This window comes from Triticum aestivum, chromosome 1B, assembly GCF_018294505.1.
Source record: "Triticum aestivum cultivar Chinese Spring chromosome 1B, IWGSC CS RefSeq v2.1, whole genome shotgun sequence".
NCBI lineage: Eukaryota > Viridiplantae > Streptophyta > Magnoliopsida > Poales > Poaceae > Triticum > Triticum aestivum.
The window spans coordinates 213,780,296-213,795,285 of record NC_057795.1 but is presented as its reverse complement, the minus strand read 5'-3'; the positions used below and the strand labels follow the sequence as shown (position 1 = coordinate 213,795,285).

The following is a 14,990-nucleotide window of genomic DNA, read 5'->3' as shown; positions in this document are numbered from 1 at the left end:
TCCTTGACCTTCTCCCTAGATGGGAGAAGGGTTTCCCCTCTGGTCCTTGGCTGCCATGGCGTCGGAGGGGCGAGAGCCCCTCCGAGATTGGATCTATCTCTATGTCTCTCTCTCTGATTCTGCGTTCCCAGATTCTGCCCTTTCACCGTTTCTTTTTTATCCGGAGATACATAACTCCGATTGGGGTGAATCTTTCGCCCAGATTTTTCTCATAAAATTAGCTTTCTTGCGGCAAAAGAAGAGCGTCAACCGCCTTACGGAGTGCCCACGCGGGTCCAGGGCGCGCCTGCCCCCCAGGGGCGTGCCCCCTGTCTCGTGGGCCCCTCGGGCACCGTCTCGTGCTGATTCTTCTTCCCAAAAATCACAAATATTCCAAAATAATTCTCCGTCCGTTTTTATCCCGTTTGGACTCCATTTGATATTGGGTTTCTGCAAAACATAACACATGCAACAAATAGGAACTGGCATTGGGCACTGGATCAATATGTTAGTCCCAAAAATAGTATAAGAAGTTGCCAAAAGTATATGAAAGTTGAATAATATTGGCATGGAACAATCAATAATTATAGATATGACGAAGACGTATCAGCATCCCCAAGCTTAATTCCTACTCGTCCTCGAGCAGGTAAATGATAAAAAAGATAATTTTTGATGTGGAATGCTACCTAGCATAATCTTGATCATATGTCTAATCATGGCATGAATATTAAGACACGAGTGATTCAAAGCAATAGTCTATCATTTGACATAAAAACAATTATACTTTGAGCGTACTAATAAAGCAATCATGTCTTTCAAAATAACATGGCCAAAGAAAGTTATCCCTACAAAATCATATAGTCTGGCTGTTGTTCTATCTTCATGCACAACCCCGATGACAAGCCAAGCAATTGTTTCATACTTTAGTAATCTCAAACTTTTTCAACTTTCACGCAATACATGAGCGTGAGCCGTGGACATAGCACTATATGTGGAATAGAATGGTGGTTGTGGAGAAGACAAAAAGGAGAAGATAGTCTCACATCAACTAGGCATATCAAAGGGCTATGGAGATGCCCATCAATAGATATCAATGTGAGTGAGTAGGGATTGCCATGCAACGGATGCACTAAGAGCTATAAGTGCATGAAATCTCAAACTGAAAACTAAGTGGGTGTGCATCCAACTTGATTTCTCATGAAGACCTCGGGCATTTGAGGAAGCCCATCATCAGAATATACAAGCCAAGTTCTACAATGAAAATTCCCACTAGTATATGAAAGTGAAAGCATAGGAGGCTCTCTCTATGAAGAACATGGTGCTACTCTGAAGCATAAGTGTGGTAAAAGGATAGTAACATTGCCCCTTCTCTCTTTTTCTCTCATTTTTTTATTTTCTCTTCTTCCTTTTTTTGTATAGGCTTCTTTGGCCTCTCCCTTTTTTTATTTAGGCTTCGTTGGCCTCTCTCTTTTTTATTTATTATTAAGTCCGGAGTCTCATCCCGACTTGTGGGGGAATCATAGTCTCCATCATCCTTTCCTCACTGGGGCAATGCTCTAATAATGATGATCATCACACTTTTATTTACTTACAACTCAATATTACAACTTGATATCTAGAACAAAGATATGACTCTATATAAATGCCTCCGGCGGTGTACCGGGATGTGCAATGATCTAGCATAGCAATGACATCAAAAAACGGACAAGCCATGATAACATCATGCTATTTATCTTACGATCATGCAAGGCAATATGACAATGCATGCTCAAGTCATGTACATGATGATGATGGAAGTTGCATGGCAATATATCTCGGAATGACTATGGAAATGCCATGATAGGTAGGTATGGTGGCTGTTTTGAGGAAGATATAAGGAGGCTTATGTGTGATAGAGCGTATCGTATCATGGGGTTTGGATGCACCGGCGAAGTTTGAACCAACTCTCGAGGTGAGAAAGGGCAATGCACGATACCGAAGAGGCTAGCAATGATGGGAGGGTGAGAGTATAATCCATGGACTCAACATTAGTCATAAAGAACTCATATACTTATTGCAAAAATCTACAAGCCATTGAAAACAAAGTACTACGTGCATGCTCCTAGGGGGATAGATTGGTAGGAAAAGACCATCGCTCGTCCCCGACCACCACTCATAAGGAAGACAATCAATAAATAAAATTGTGCTCCAACTTCATCACAAAGCGGTTCACCATACGTGCATGCTACGGGAATCACAAACCTCAACACAAGTATTTCTACTAATCCACAGTCGCCCACTAGCATGACTCTAATATCACCACCTTTATATCACAAAACTATTGCAAGGAATCAAACATATCATATTCAGCGATCTACAAGTTTATGTAGGATTTTATGACTAACCAATGTGCATGACCAATTCTTGTCATCTCTCTAAATAGATATAAGTGAAGAAAGAGAGTTTAATTCTTTCTACAAAATATATGCCCATGCTCTAACAAATATAAGTGAAGCAAAAGAGCATTCTACAAATGGCGGTTTTCTATGTGAAGAGAAACAGGCAATCCAAACTTCAAATGATATAAGTGAAGCACATGAAGCATTCTATAAAGCCATACTCAAAAGATTTAAGTGAAGTGCAATGATCATTCTATAAATAAACCAAGGACTATCTCATACCATCATGGTTCATAAAAGAAAAATGAAAACTAAATGCAAAAGATGCTCGAAGACTTACACATATCGCATGAACGAAACGAATCCTAAAACATACCGATACTTGTTGAAGAAAGAGGGGATGCCTTCCGGGGCATCCCCAAGCTTAGACGCTTGAGTCTCCTTGAATATTTACTTGGGGTGCCTTTGGCATCCCCAAGCTTGAGCTCTTGCCTCTCTTCCTTTTCCTCATATCGAGACCTCCTCGATCAAACACTTCATCCACACAAAACTTCAACAGAAAACTCGGTAAGATCCGTTACTATAATAAAGCAAATCACTAATCTAAGTAATGTTGCAAACCATTTCATATTTTGTTTTTACATTGTGTCTACTGTAACATAAATTTTTCATGGATTAATCCACTGATAGAAATTGATAGATTCATCAAAACAAGCAAACTATGCATCAAAAACAGAATCTGTCAAAAAACAGAATAGTCTGGAGCAATCTGAACATTCACCTTACTTATGGTACCCCACAAATTATACCAAAATTAGTAAAAATAAAAAATTTGTACAGCAAGACAGTGCAAAAGGAATCATAACCATTTGATGTTCCAGTTAACAATGTAAAATCGCGCACTACAGCCAAAGTTTCTGTCCTGCACCGTACAAACCAACAAGCATTGTAAACATCCTAAAGGCAAACCTTGGCACATTATTTTTATAATACAATGGAGTTGTACAAGGGGATAATTATTTTTGATGAAAAGTTTCTGTAATTAAGATTCACAAAGTTTCCGTGAGCATGAACAAAGTTCAAGGCTAGCTCTCACTTCAACAATGCTTGTCTTTCTCACTTTCACTTTCGTTTTTGAAAAGTTTTGGGTTCCCCTCTTTATTTTTTTGTTTTTAAACTATATAAAAGCACTCAACAGAAATAAATGACTCTCTAAAACTTCCGGGTTGTCTCCCTGGCAGCGCTTTCTTTAAAGCCATTAAGCTAGGCATATAGTGCTCAAGTAATGGATCCACCCGGATCCCAAGGTATATCAAAGCCAATTTTAATTAACAATGATTTGTAATTTAGTAATGAGCACAAAGTAACATATATCATGCAACAACTAAGTCTAACTCTCTTGCTATGCATCGGCACGTCATAAAAGAACAATTCATGCACACCAAGTAAAGGCCAATCCATAGTATAAGCAGTTTCTTGCAATTTTATCGTATTGGAAACATAGAGAGGTGGAGATATAGTTACTCTCTCATAATAATTGCAAGTAGGAGCAGCAAGCACATGCATATTATATTCATCAAAATTACCATGTGCAATGGTAAAAGGCAACCCATCAATATAATCCTTAATAAGCACAAACTTCTCCGATATAGTGTAGTTTGGAGAATTCAAAAAGATAATAGGACTATCATGCGTGGGTGCAATAGTAACAACTTCATGTTTAACATAAGGAACTATAGCAAGTTCATCTTCATAAGCATAATTCATATTGGCATCTTGGCCACAAGCATAGCAAACATCATCAAAAAGGGATATTTCGAGAGAATCAATGGGATCATAACAATCATCATAGCAATCATCCTTCGGTAAGCACGAAGGGGAATTAAACAATGTATGAGTTGAAGAGTTAGTCTCATTAGAAGGTGGACACGGGTAGCTAATCCACTCTTCCTCCTTTTGTTCTTCGCTCTCCTCATCATCTTTTTCATCCAATGAGCTCACAGTTTCATCAATTTCTTCTTCCATAGCTTCCTGCAAAATATTAGTCTCTTCTTCGACAGCGGAGAATTCCTCAATATATGGTTTAACAAAGGCATTAGAAGCATAATTATCATAACAATATTCAAGTATGGCAAAATTTTCAGATTTGTAAAGAGTGGCATCATACTTTTCAATCAAAGAAGCAATTTCATAAGCACCCTTAAAAGCAACAAATTCTTCAATTTGTTGAATATCATAGTAATTATAAACACCCTTAGCATATGAAGATACGATTCCATTATCACTAAACAAGCATTGGTAGGGAAGGTGTTTCTTAGGGTTTTCAGAACAACAAGTAACATCATATATTTCACATAAAGTCCAAGCATGGCATTGCAAACGATGAATTTTATCCAGTAAAAGCTTCCCCTTTTCAGATATACGGTGTCGCACAACAAGCATGCTCATCTAAAGATTTGCCCTCAACTAAGCTAGTGGGGGTTCCAGCACGAGCACAAAGGGATCGAAGATGATCCAAGTAAAAAGCTTCAGGAGTGTGATAGATTTTGAGTGGTTCTTCAACCATTGGTGTAGTAGGTACAACTAATTTTTTTGGTATTTTGCGTTTCCTACCCATAACTAAAGATAGAGAACAACTAAGAATAGCAAATAAAAATTACTTAGTGATAAAGCAAACAAGCACACACGAGAATATTCACCCCACGCTATGACTCCCCGGCAACGGCACCAGAAAAAGGTCTTGATAACCCGCAAGTATACGGGATCAATGTAGCCTCTTTCGATAAGTAAGAGTGTCGAACCCAACGAGGAGCTAAAGGTAGAACAAATATTCTCTCAAGTCCTATCTGCCACTGATACGACTCTACGCACGCTTAGTGTTCGCTTTACCTAGAACAAGTATGAAACTAGAAGTACTTTGTAGGTGTTGTTGGATAGGTTTGCAAGATAATAAAGAGCACGTAAATAAAAAGTAGGGGCTAATTAGATAAAGAAGAAATAAAGTAAATATAGCGAGTGTGGAAAAGTGGTGGCAGGAGTTGTGAAATTGTCCCTAAGCAATTGACTACTTTACTAGAGCGATAATCACTATTGCAATTCTATTTGAGGGAGAGGCATAAGCTAACATACTTTCTCTTCTTGGATCATATGCACTTATGATTGGAACTCTAGCAAGCATCCGCAACTACTAAAGATCATTAAGGTAAAAACCCAACCATAGCATTAAAGTATCAAGTCCCCTTTATCCCATACGCAAACAACCTACTTACTCGGGTCTGTGCTTCTGTCACTCACGCCACCCACCATAAGCAAATCATGAACATATTGCAAATCCTACAGCGGGAATCCATCACGCTTGTGCGACACGAAGGGCACAATAGGACATCACCAATAATAAAACATGCAATTCAAACCAATCATAGCAATTCATCAATCACCGATAGGACAACGAAAATCTACTCAAACATCATAGGATGGCAACACATCATTGGATAATAATATGAAGCATAAAGCACCATGTTCAAGTAGAGGGTACAACAGGTTGCGGGAGAGTGGACCGCTCAATATAGATGGGGGAAGGTGATGGAGATGTTGGTGAAGATGATGGAGGTGTTGGTGTAGATTGCGGTGACGATGATGGCCCCCGGCGGCGTTTCGGCACCATCGGAAGCAAGGGGGAGAGAGCCCCACTTCTTCTTCTTCTTCCTTGACCTTCTCCCTAGATGGGAGAAGGGTTTCCCCTCTGTTCCTTGGCTCCCATGGCGTGGGAGGGGCGAGAGCCCCTCCGAGATTGGATCTATCTCTCTGTCTCTCTCTGTTTCCGCGTTCCCAGATTCTGCCCTTTCATCGTTTCTTTTTTATCTGGAGATCCGTAACTCCGATTGGGGTGAATCTTTCGCCCAGATTTTTCTCATAAAATTAGCTTTCTTGCGGCAAAAGAAGAGCGTCAACCGCCTTATGGGGTGCCCACGAGGGTCCAGGGCGCGCCTGCCCCCCGGGGCGCGCCCCCCTGTCTCGTGGGCCCCTCGGGCACCGTCTCGCGTTGATTCTTCTTCCCAAAAATCACTAATATTCCAAAATAATTCTCCGTCCATTTTTATCCCATTTGGACTCTCGTTTGATATTGGGTTTCTGCGAAACATAAAACATGCAACAAACAGGAACTGGCACTGGGCACTAGATCAATATGTTAGTCCTAAAAATAGTATAAAAAGTTGCCAAAAATATATGAAAGTTGAATAATATTGGCATGGAACAATAAAAAATTACAGATACGATGGAGACGTATCAAACATCAAGGAGTTGGAGGAGTGCCTACCCATCGCCGAGTACGCCTACAACCGCGCAAGACATTCGACTACCGGCAAGTCCCCCTTCGAGGTCGTCTATGGTTTCAACCCATTGTCCCCATTGGACATTCTACCTCTTTCACTACAAGAGCGCACCAACACGGATGCGAGTGCGCGAGCAAGCTACCTCAAGAAGTTGCATGTAGATACAAGGCACACCATCGAGCCCAAGTACAATGACTCGCGACCAAACTCAACACCAACAAGCAACCCATGATATTCAACATTGGAGATCTCATGTGGCTACACCTTCGTAAGGACCACTTCCACGAACGCAAGTCCAAACTTCTACCTCGAGCCGATGGACCCTTCAAGGTACTAGCACGCTACAACAACAAGGCTTACAAGATCGACCTCCCAAGCGACAAGTACAACATGAGTGACATCTTCAATGTCAAGGAACTCTCGCCATACCATGGTGATGAAGCTTTCGATCCAAGGTTGGATCTTTCCCAAGGGGGGGGAGATGATGCGAAGCATCCCACGATCATCCCCATGAACGTACCTACATCTCCCACGACACCACTTGGACCTATGACAAGAGCTCGAGCAAAGGCTATCAAAGATAAGGTGAACTCACTCCTCTCTGAACTACCCCTTTCTACACATGAGACATGGCTACTACCTCAAGCAGAAACACTATGTGTGATCAGGTAATTATAAGGAGGCCACGGAACAGCTACATCCAGTGGCCAAGACGCGAGGACACCAAGTACGAGAGACAAGAAGAAGAGTTGCCATTGAAGCTACAACCACCGAACAACCGGTCGGGACCGGACGTCCGGCACCTGAAGCCCAGCCTGCCCAAGTCCCAGCCAACGCATGCTACAGTGAGCCTACGTCGGCCAGGACCGGACGACCAGCCACACCTCCCAGCGAACGGACGTCCGACCTACACTGGACGACCGACACCATCACCACCGAAGGGAAATTAGCGGAAGTCTGAAGTGACAGGACGATCGGCACCACCATCACAGAACAGAAACAACGGAAGTCCGACAACTACCGGGCGTCCGGATGCCCATGAGCCACCTGGCGACCGGTCCCGAGCGGACGTCCGTTGCTTGTGTGCACGCAGCTTCGGGCTAAAGCCCATGTACCCCTTCACTTCGGCCCCCATTTGTACTATGACTATAAATAGACCTCTCCCACCTCCTAGCTAAAGTTCGCGTCGTGATAGCCCATTTGTGAGATAGAGCCTCGCTTATCCAATCGGATCTGCTCCTCCGAGAGAGTCCGTGCCTCTGCGGAGAAGATCCACTTGGATTCAAGGCCCCTAATGGGAAGAACTCAAGACCTCCTCTTGGAGAAGAACCGGTTACCCTATGTATCGTCCCTTGTTGGATTCGGATCGTGTATCTCATTGTGCTTCGAGAATCTAGCGCATGTGTGATTGATCTTGTTGGTTGTGTGTTTTCTCTTGTGTTTCTCCTAGTTTTCCCCTCGTGTTCTTCGTGTTCTTGGTCGGAATCTCTCCAAACGTGAAAAAGCGGGCATCTAGGGTTCTACCCTACATCACTACTACCATACCTATTGGATCGATTAGTACAGATCGCGCACGCCAGTTATATTATCAGGTACTTTCGTTTCTTGGTAATGTTTCTAAAGTTCATCAGAATATGATGCTCCCTAACTTCAATACATTTTTGTTGCTTAAAGTTGAAGGGCCTAGCATGGACAAGAAGGATGAACATTGAAGCATTATCAAGCATGAAGATGAAGGCGCGTGGGAAGAGAACAAGAATGGAGTTTGTAGTGGAGATTTCCGCACTTTGAAGCCACCATGATGACATACAAGAAGATGGACGAAATATACAAGATGGAATTTTATAAATTTCATCCATAGCTTATTATTGGTGCCGTGCCATCTTATTTTTGGGCCAGGCCCATGTAATTTTCGAAATACTACTTCGTAGGCTGCTTTTGGAGTCCATATTGTAGGGGAAACGAACCGGGAAGTATTTTAGTCCCACCTTGCCAAGGGTGGACGAAGTCCCCTCTTTTTTCCCCTATAAATATAGCCCTTAAGGCATCATTTAGACTTGGGTTTTATTTAGTTAAAAGTTAGTTATCGCTGCAACTTCGTGTACTTCGTTTGTGTCCAATAACCAGACCAAGACCGCTTATGAAACCCCACTTTTATCAGTACTTCATCCATACTCGCAATATTCAAATTGCTTAATCATATTCTTGCTTGTTCTTTAATTGCTTGCAGGAATAGACCTTCGTGGTCAGGTTGATCATGCTCCAACATGGTCAATAACCTCTCGGAGTTGATTTAGCGATTGCTAAGGCGCAACATCGTTGCACGTTTGTAGTCGGATCGTCAAAGTCATCTCCACCAAATCGATAGTTATCATCTCATCGAAAGATCAGGACCCTCACCTCTATCAAGTGGTATCAGTTTTTAGGTTGCTCGGGGAGATTTTACAGTTTTTCATAATTTAGATCGCATCTGTCATTCATACCCACAGTCCACGAAAAAGCCAAAAAAAAGTTAGCTTAGTTCATCCTATCGCAGACAGTCTGAGCCTTTCGCTACTATCACTTAGTTTTTGCATTGCTAAATTTTTGGTTGCATCATGTGTCGAGTTGCTGGTTTTAGTGTCTAAACTTTTAGAATTTCAAGTTCTAGTCATGTTTTGTTCACGTCATGTCCGCTCACACGATCGTCCACTCCATTGTCATCTTCTGCTGCTACTGATTTTCGTCGACACCGCTGTCGCCATCGCCACCATCTGTCTGCTTTTGTCGTTCATCGTCGTCATCACATTAGTTCATCTTGGAGCCTGATTCATCTTGTGAAAAAAGTTTGTAGAAGAAAAATTCAGGTCGGCTTGCAAGGAGAATCCATCTATTGTTTTTCGATAGTTTGTTGGCTAGAGCATCATAGTTCCACGTTTGGAACTTGGAGGAAGGAAACGGAGAAAGGGGAAACTAGAACGGTTAACAAATAGCCAAAAAAAGAGAGGCAAGTTTGGTGCGGCCAAGAAGAAGGCACAAAGAGTTTGGAAGGCATTAAAGATTGGTAGGAACGATTTGGTCTATTAAAAAAAACTGATCGGTTGTCTTTCACGTGAGTTGTTTGCTTTTGGAAGGAGATCAATATTTAATAAGAAATCTGCACGTAAATCATGGAGAGTTAATAGTTTCCACGTTTGGACTTAAAAAAAAAGAGTAAGAAAAGTTGTGTTCGGATCTATTTCCGTTTGGACTTGTAGTTTGTTTGGAAAGAGAGAGAAAGGAGGAGAAGATAAAGGATTTCGCCCTACCTTTGGAAAGTGACCAGCGCAAAAAAAAAGGGAGGGGGCCTAATTCCGTTGCGTTTCCTTAGGGAAATAAACAAGCCGTGCAGATTTGTATGGAGAGAAAAATATTGGCCTGGTTTCCCAAAATAAGAGCTTCCGTTTTTGCTCGGCAGATTTCGTTGGTAAAAAAAAAAGAGGTTCGGCCACATCTTTTTGGAAGCCTCGTTTGGACTGATTTGGTTGGAAACCGTACCAGATTCGTTTTGGGGAAGGAAAGTCTTGTTCCGTGGAGATTTACTTGATGTAGTTGCTTTTATTCGTTGGAAAGATTTATTTTTACTTTTTTGAGGGAAGACCATCATAGCTAGTTTTATTAAAATTAAACAAAGTTTACATCGTCTACAAGCTTACTGTCAACACAGTCAGGAGGCTCGTCCAACCAACTGAAAGAAGATTTATTACAGAAACAAAAATTAGCTAGCGCATGAGCTGCTTGATTACAAGAACGATAACAATGCTTAAAAATGACCTTCCCCATCAAGGAACTAGTATCCACATATTCCGCGAAGATTGCCGCCGCTGAGTCCCACCATCTAGTTTGACCATTACAGAAGTTAATAACCTGTAGGGAGTCTGATTCCGCTTCCAACCTATTGAATTCAAGAGAATTAGCAAAAACTAGACCGTATCTCATTGCCAAAACTTCTGTAGTGATCACATCTGCAGCGAAAGGGATAAATTTGCATTGTGCCGCCACAAAGTTTTCTCTAACATTCCGTAGTATCGCCGCTGTAGCCCCCGCACCTTCATCTGGGTAAAAAGCTGCATCAACATTCAATTTAATAAATTGAGGGTCTGGCTTACTCCATTTTGCTTCAGGGAAGCTAGGGGTGAGCGATGACGCCGTCTGATGATTGCTCGCAATGGATAGCACTGACAACGCCCATCTCCATTGTGATGGAACTGATTCATTATGCGTTATTTGTCTTCGGATCCACCATAGGTACCAACCTCCCACGGCTATAACCTGTTTGAAGTTCAAAGATGGATGCATAGCTACTTGTTGATCCGGCAGTGAGAGTATATATTCAAAGATGGCCGAACCTGATCTGTCAACATGTATCGCTTGTTCAATGATATGAATTAACCCAAGATGGGACCACAAGGATCGTGCATTAGTGCACAAAAATAGCAGATGTCGGATGTCCTCGGCGCCTTGATGACAGATGGGGCATGCACCATTTGAACCAACATGCCTATTAGTAAGGATAGCACGAAGGGGAATAATTTCTTGCAAAATTCTCCAACCAAAAATCTGAACTTCACATGAACATTGCAGCTTCCAGAGAGTACTCCATACAGTCAAAGGGGTGGATCCACTTGGGCGCCCCATCATATTTGCATGCACCCGAAAAGTATGCATCCACTGCATATGATAAGCACTTCGAACTGAAAAAATCCCAATTCTGTTTGGGTGCCATGCTATAAAATCATCAAATCCTTGTAAGTGAATAGGTATTTGGAGTATCCTGCGTGAATCAACCGGGTTGAATAAATTTGAGATCAAAGTCTCATCCCATGTTCCACTCGTAGGGTCAATTAGTTCACAAACTCTAGTTAATATTGTCTGGCCCCGTGGCGTGATTACCTTTCTATCCGGGCTAGAAGGTATCCACGGATCCGACCAAATGTTCACATGCTCTCCAGACCCAATTCTCCAAATGTAACCTTTTTTTAAGGTATCTAACCCCTTCAGAATACTTTGCCATGTAAACGAGGATCCATTTTTTGGTTTGCTACACGCCTAGATCTGGTGCGTCGAGAGAATTAAAACAGTAAAAAAAATGCTGCTGATATTTAAGGAAGTTCGGATTCGGCCAAGAATAAAACTGCAGATTTGGGAACAAAGATCCCTAGCGTGGTTCTTACCTTTTGTACGGAGAGAGAGAGAAAAGATTTGGAAGGAAAGAAATTTAAGGATATTTGGAAAGAGAGATAGAAGGCAAGAAATACAATAAAAGGAGATATAGCTGATCGGCCATCTTGGCTGATCCGAATCTTACGGAAGTTGAGTCTCTCCCTAATAATAAAGCATGGATTGGGTCTCCGGGTTCACCGTAATAATAAAGCACAGATTGGATCTCTGGGTTCACCGTCGCAATATGCTTTTTCCCGTAAGTTTACGCTTTCACTTTAAATTTAAAACATATACACGAGGTGGTACTAAAGTAAAGCTCGCAGATATTGACTCTTTTCTGGACCGATGATCGGTTTCCAGGCACGATCGATCCTGGTCAAATTGTTCTGGCCCATGCGGCCCAATGAAGCCTGACGGCCCAGCTGAACAAAGCAACCTTACATGCATGTACAGCTTAAATCGAATTGATACATGCATGTACTAAGTTTGCTGCTATTTTTCTTAATTGGGTGTTGTGTCTGGTCCTGGTTAAGAGAGAGAAAAAAAACCCGACCCGCACGACCCCTCCCACGCCTCAAGTGCGTCGCCACCCCCGCCATGCTGCTGCGCGCCGCCGGGCGCGGCGTCGGCGGTCTCCGGCCAGATCCGGCCGAGGAGGCGAGTCAGGAGTCGGATCCTGATCCGTGGACGGTGTGAAGACGATCTAGGAGGCGCGGGAGGAGGTCCAGCGGCGGGGCTTGAACTCCAAGTTCATGGCGGCGGCGTTCCTCGCATGTTCCGAGCAAGATGGCGAGCTCCGACGGAGTCTGCGTCTTCTCTTCACGGCTGTGTCGACCACATCGACGATAGGTCGACCTGTCTACGTGTCCTCTTGTGCAGGGAGGTCATCGCCCGTCTCCATACTTCGAGGATGCCGTCGCCCATCTTCGTATCGAACTGGTACTGCAGTGCTGTGTCTGATGTGTGCTTGATTTATGTGTGTAGCTGATATGTTTATGTTTACTAGGCGTGATTCATGTGGGTGCGTGATTTGTATCTTTTTTTCTTTTCTTTATAGTTAATTCCTAACTGAATATGCATCTCTTGCTATGGTGCTTATTGTCTTTCACAGGTTATCAGTATTTGATTAGTCCATGTAGATGTAGTCAACATGAGATGAGTCGATTACACATACTATTATTTGAAGACCCAATTTTCTACTACTAAAAGTGTTGATATATAAGTGCTTGTAGGTTTTGCAAGTACCTAAAATGCTTTTGAAGTAGAGGAATTAGAGATACAAAGTTCTAACTCTGTTCTTGGGGTAAGCTGAAAGAGAACCAGGTGATATATAGCAGTTCTAAGAGCATATGTATTATCCTTTTTTTTAATAATGGTAAGAGCATAGATCTTATATGTCGGGTAAGCAGAAGACTTAATAAGCACCATCTGTACGAAACAGTACCTACACACATTATTTCCAAAATGCATTTTTCTTTTGCTTTCTTTACTGTAAGGAACCATTTTATATCCTTTGTGTATTGTAGGAACTACCAAGATTCTGTATCTTTCTGTATGATTAAGAATGGATGGACACATGAGTAGCGATGCATGGGATACTATCAGGTATGAACAACATCATCATCTAGCAATTATAACATGTATTTATTTACTCATTTATGCACAAAATAGATTCTGCGCACCATTATTCTCACGTATCCCATTGTGCGCCATGCACATGCTTTTCATGATATTCTCCAATGTTAATGTTTACAAAGTTGTTGAACTTTTTTGGATTGGAGACCATCCATGTTTTCCTCCAAGGGTTCAAGTTGCAACCATCTGAATCTTATTATGTCAAATTCAATCTGTACTGCTTTTGTATGATTTCATGTTTTATCATGTTATTAGCCAGTTCCAAATCATGTTTGTCATGAACAGGTGGACAACATGACCATCCTTGGTGACAGTGGCGAAGAGAAGAAGTGGCAGCACCGACCGGACGGGCATGCAAGGAATTATTTCTTCCATTGCAACGCACGGGTATGTCGGATGTCTTGATATGTCTTGATGCTGAATGAAACATGTTTTGTTTAAATAAAAGTTGTTGTAACCTTCACTTTTTTAAATAGTTGTGTATGATGCCTTCTCTATTGGGAATACCACTTGATAGGAAATTGCATGCATAACTTTAAAGTCTTTTACTGAAGTTGAGAGGAGCAAGTTTGAGATTATCAGCACTTCAAGGCTCTCTTGGTGAGCTCGATTAGATGGGATAATGGCTTCGATGAGAACCATTGAGTGCCAAGGTATGTTGCTGCAATCAAGTGTATGGCACATGTTTCCCAAAATGCCTAAATGAATCTTTGTATATTGCATTTGTCGCTCGAATTATCATCGCAGTTACACAAAATCAATTTACATCGCAATTACCCTAATACAAGGTTCTGTGTTGTTCTTTGCACATGGTGACAATCCCCAGCTTTAGGATATTATAATAAATCAGCGCCTCTATGTTTATCAAGTATTGAGAAAAGTATAAGCAGCTCTCGTACTGTTTTTTGAGCACAGTTTAACATTCACCGACATTTAATACATATTTGGCATGGCAAGTTCAGAGCCAGCATGTCCTTCTAGAGTGTTTATCACACATTTCAGTATAGTTGGCTTACATTTATTTATGGTTAGCACTACTGGCTTTATGGTGAAATTAATCAAACATTCATAAATGAATATAAGATGTCTGAAACTAGCATCATTGACTTCCCTGGAGTCATGTACTATCAGCACTATGCCCATTGGTTTTGTTGTTTGGTCTACAGCTCTTGCGATTTTGTGCAGCTATATATTTTGTGTGCTACTACTACATCAGTTAACCTGGGTTGACATTAGTACACCTCTATTTTTCTGCTATATGGTTCTGGGTCACATAATGCATATCATGAACATTCAAGATCAAATTATTTTGTGCCATCTTCATCTTTTTGTTGTTGTTTCTATACTGATCATGCATGATTTTTTTCTATAGTACCGTGTAGGCACAATCCACATACGCACAGTTCCCTTAGTGTGACGATCCTGATTCAATCGTACACTAATCATACACACAAATGTGTACGATCAAGATCAGGGACTCACG

General features: G+C 41.7%; 1 long non-coding RNA gene across 2 annotated transcripts; it reads left to right on the top strand.

Moving 5' to 3' along the window:
* Positions 1 to 12,377: 12,377 nt before the first annotated feature.
* Positions 12,378 to 14,242, top strand: LOC123116576 (uncharacterized). Of its 2 annotated transcripts, XR_006457129.1 has the most exons (4): positions 12,378 to 12,811; positions 13,399 to 13,477; positions 13,793 to 13,894; positions 14,025 to 14,242. It is a non-coding gene; the product is annotated as an uncharacterized lncRNA (long non-coding RNA). The 2 variants fall into 2 exon arrangements; XR_006457128.1 differs by having other exon boundaries at positions 13,793 to 14,242.
* The last annotated feature ends 748 nt before the right edge of the window (positions 14,243 to 14,990 follow it).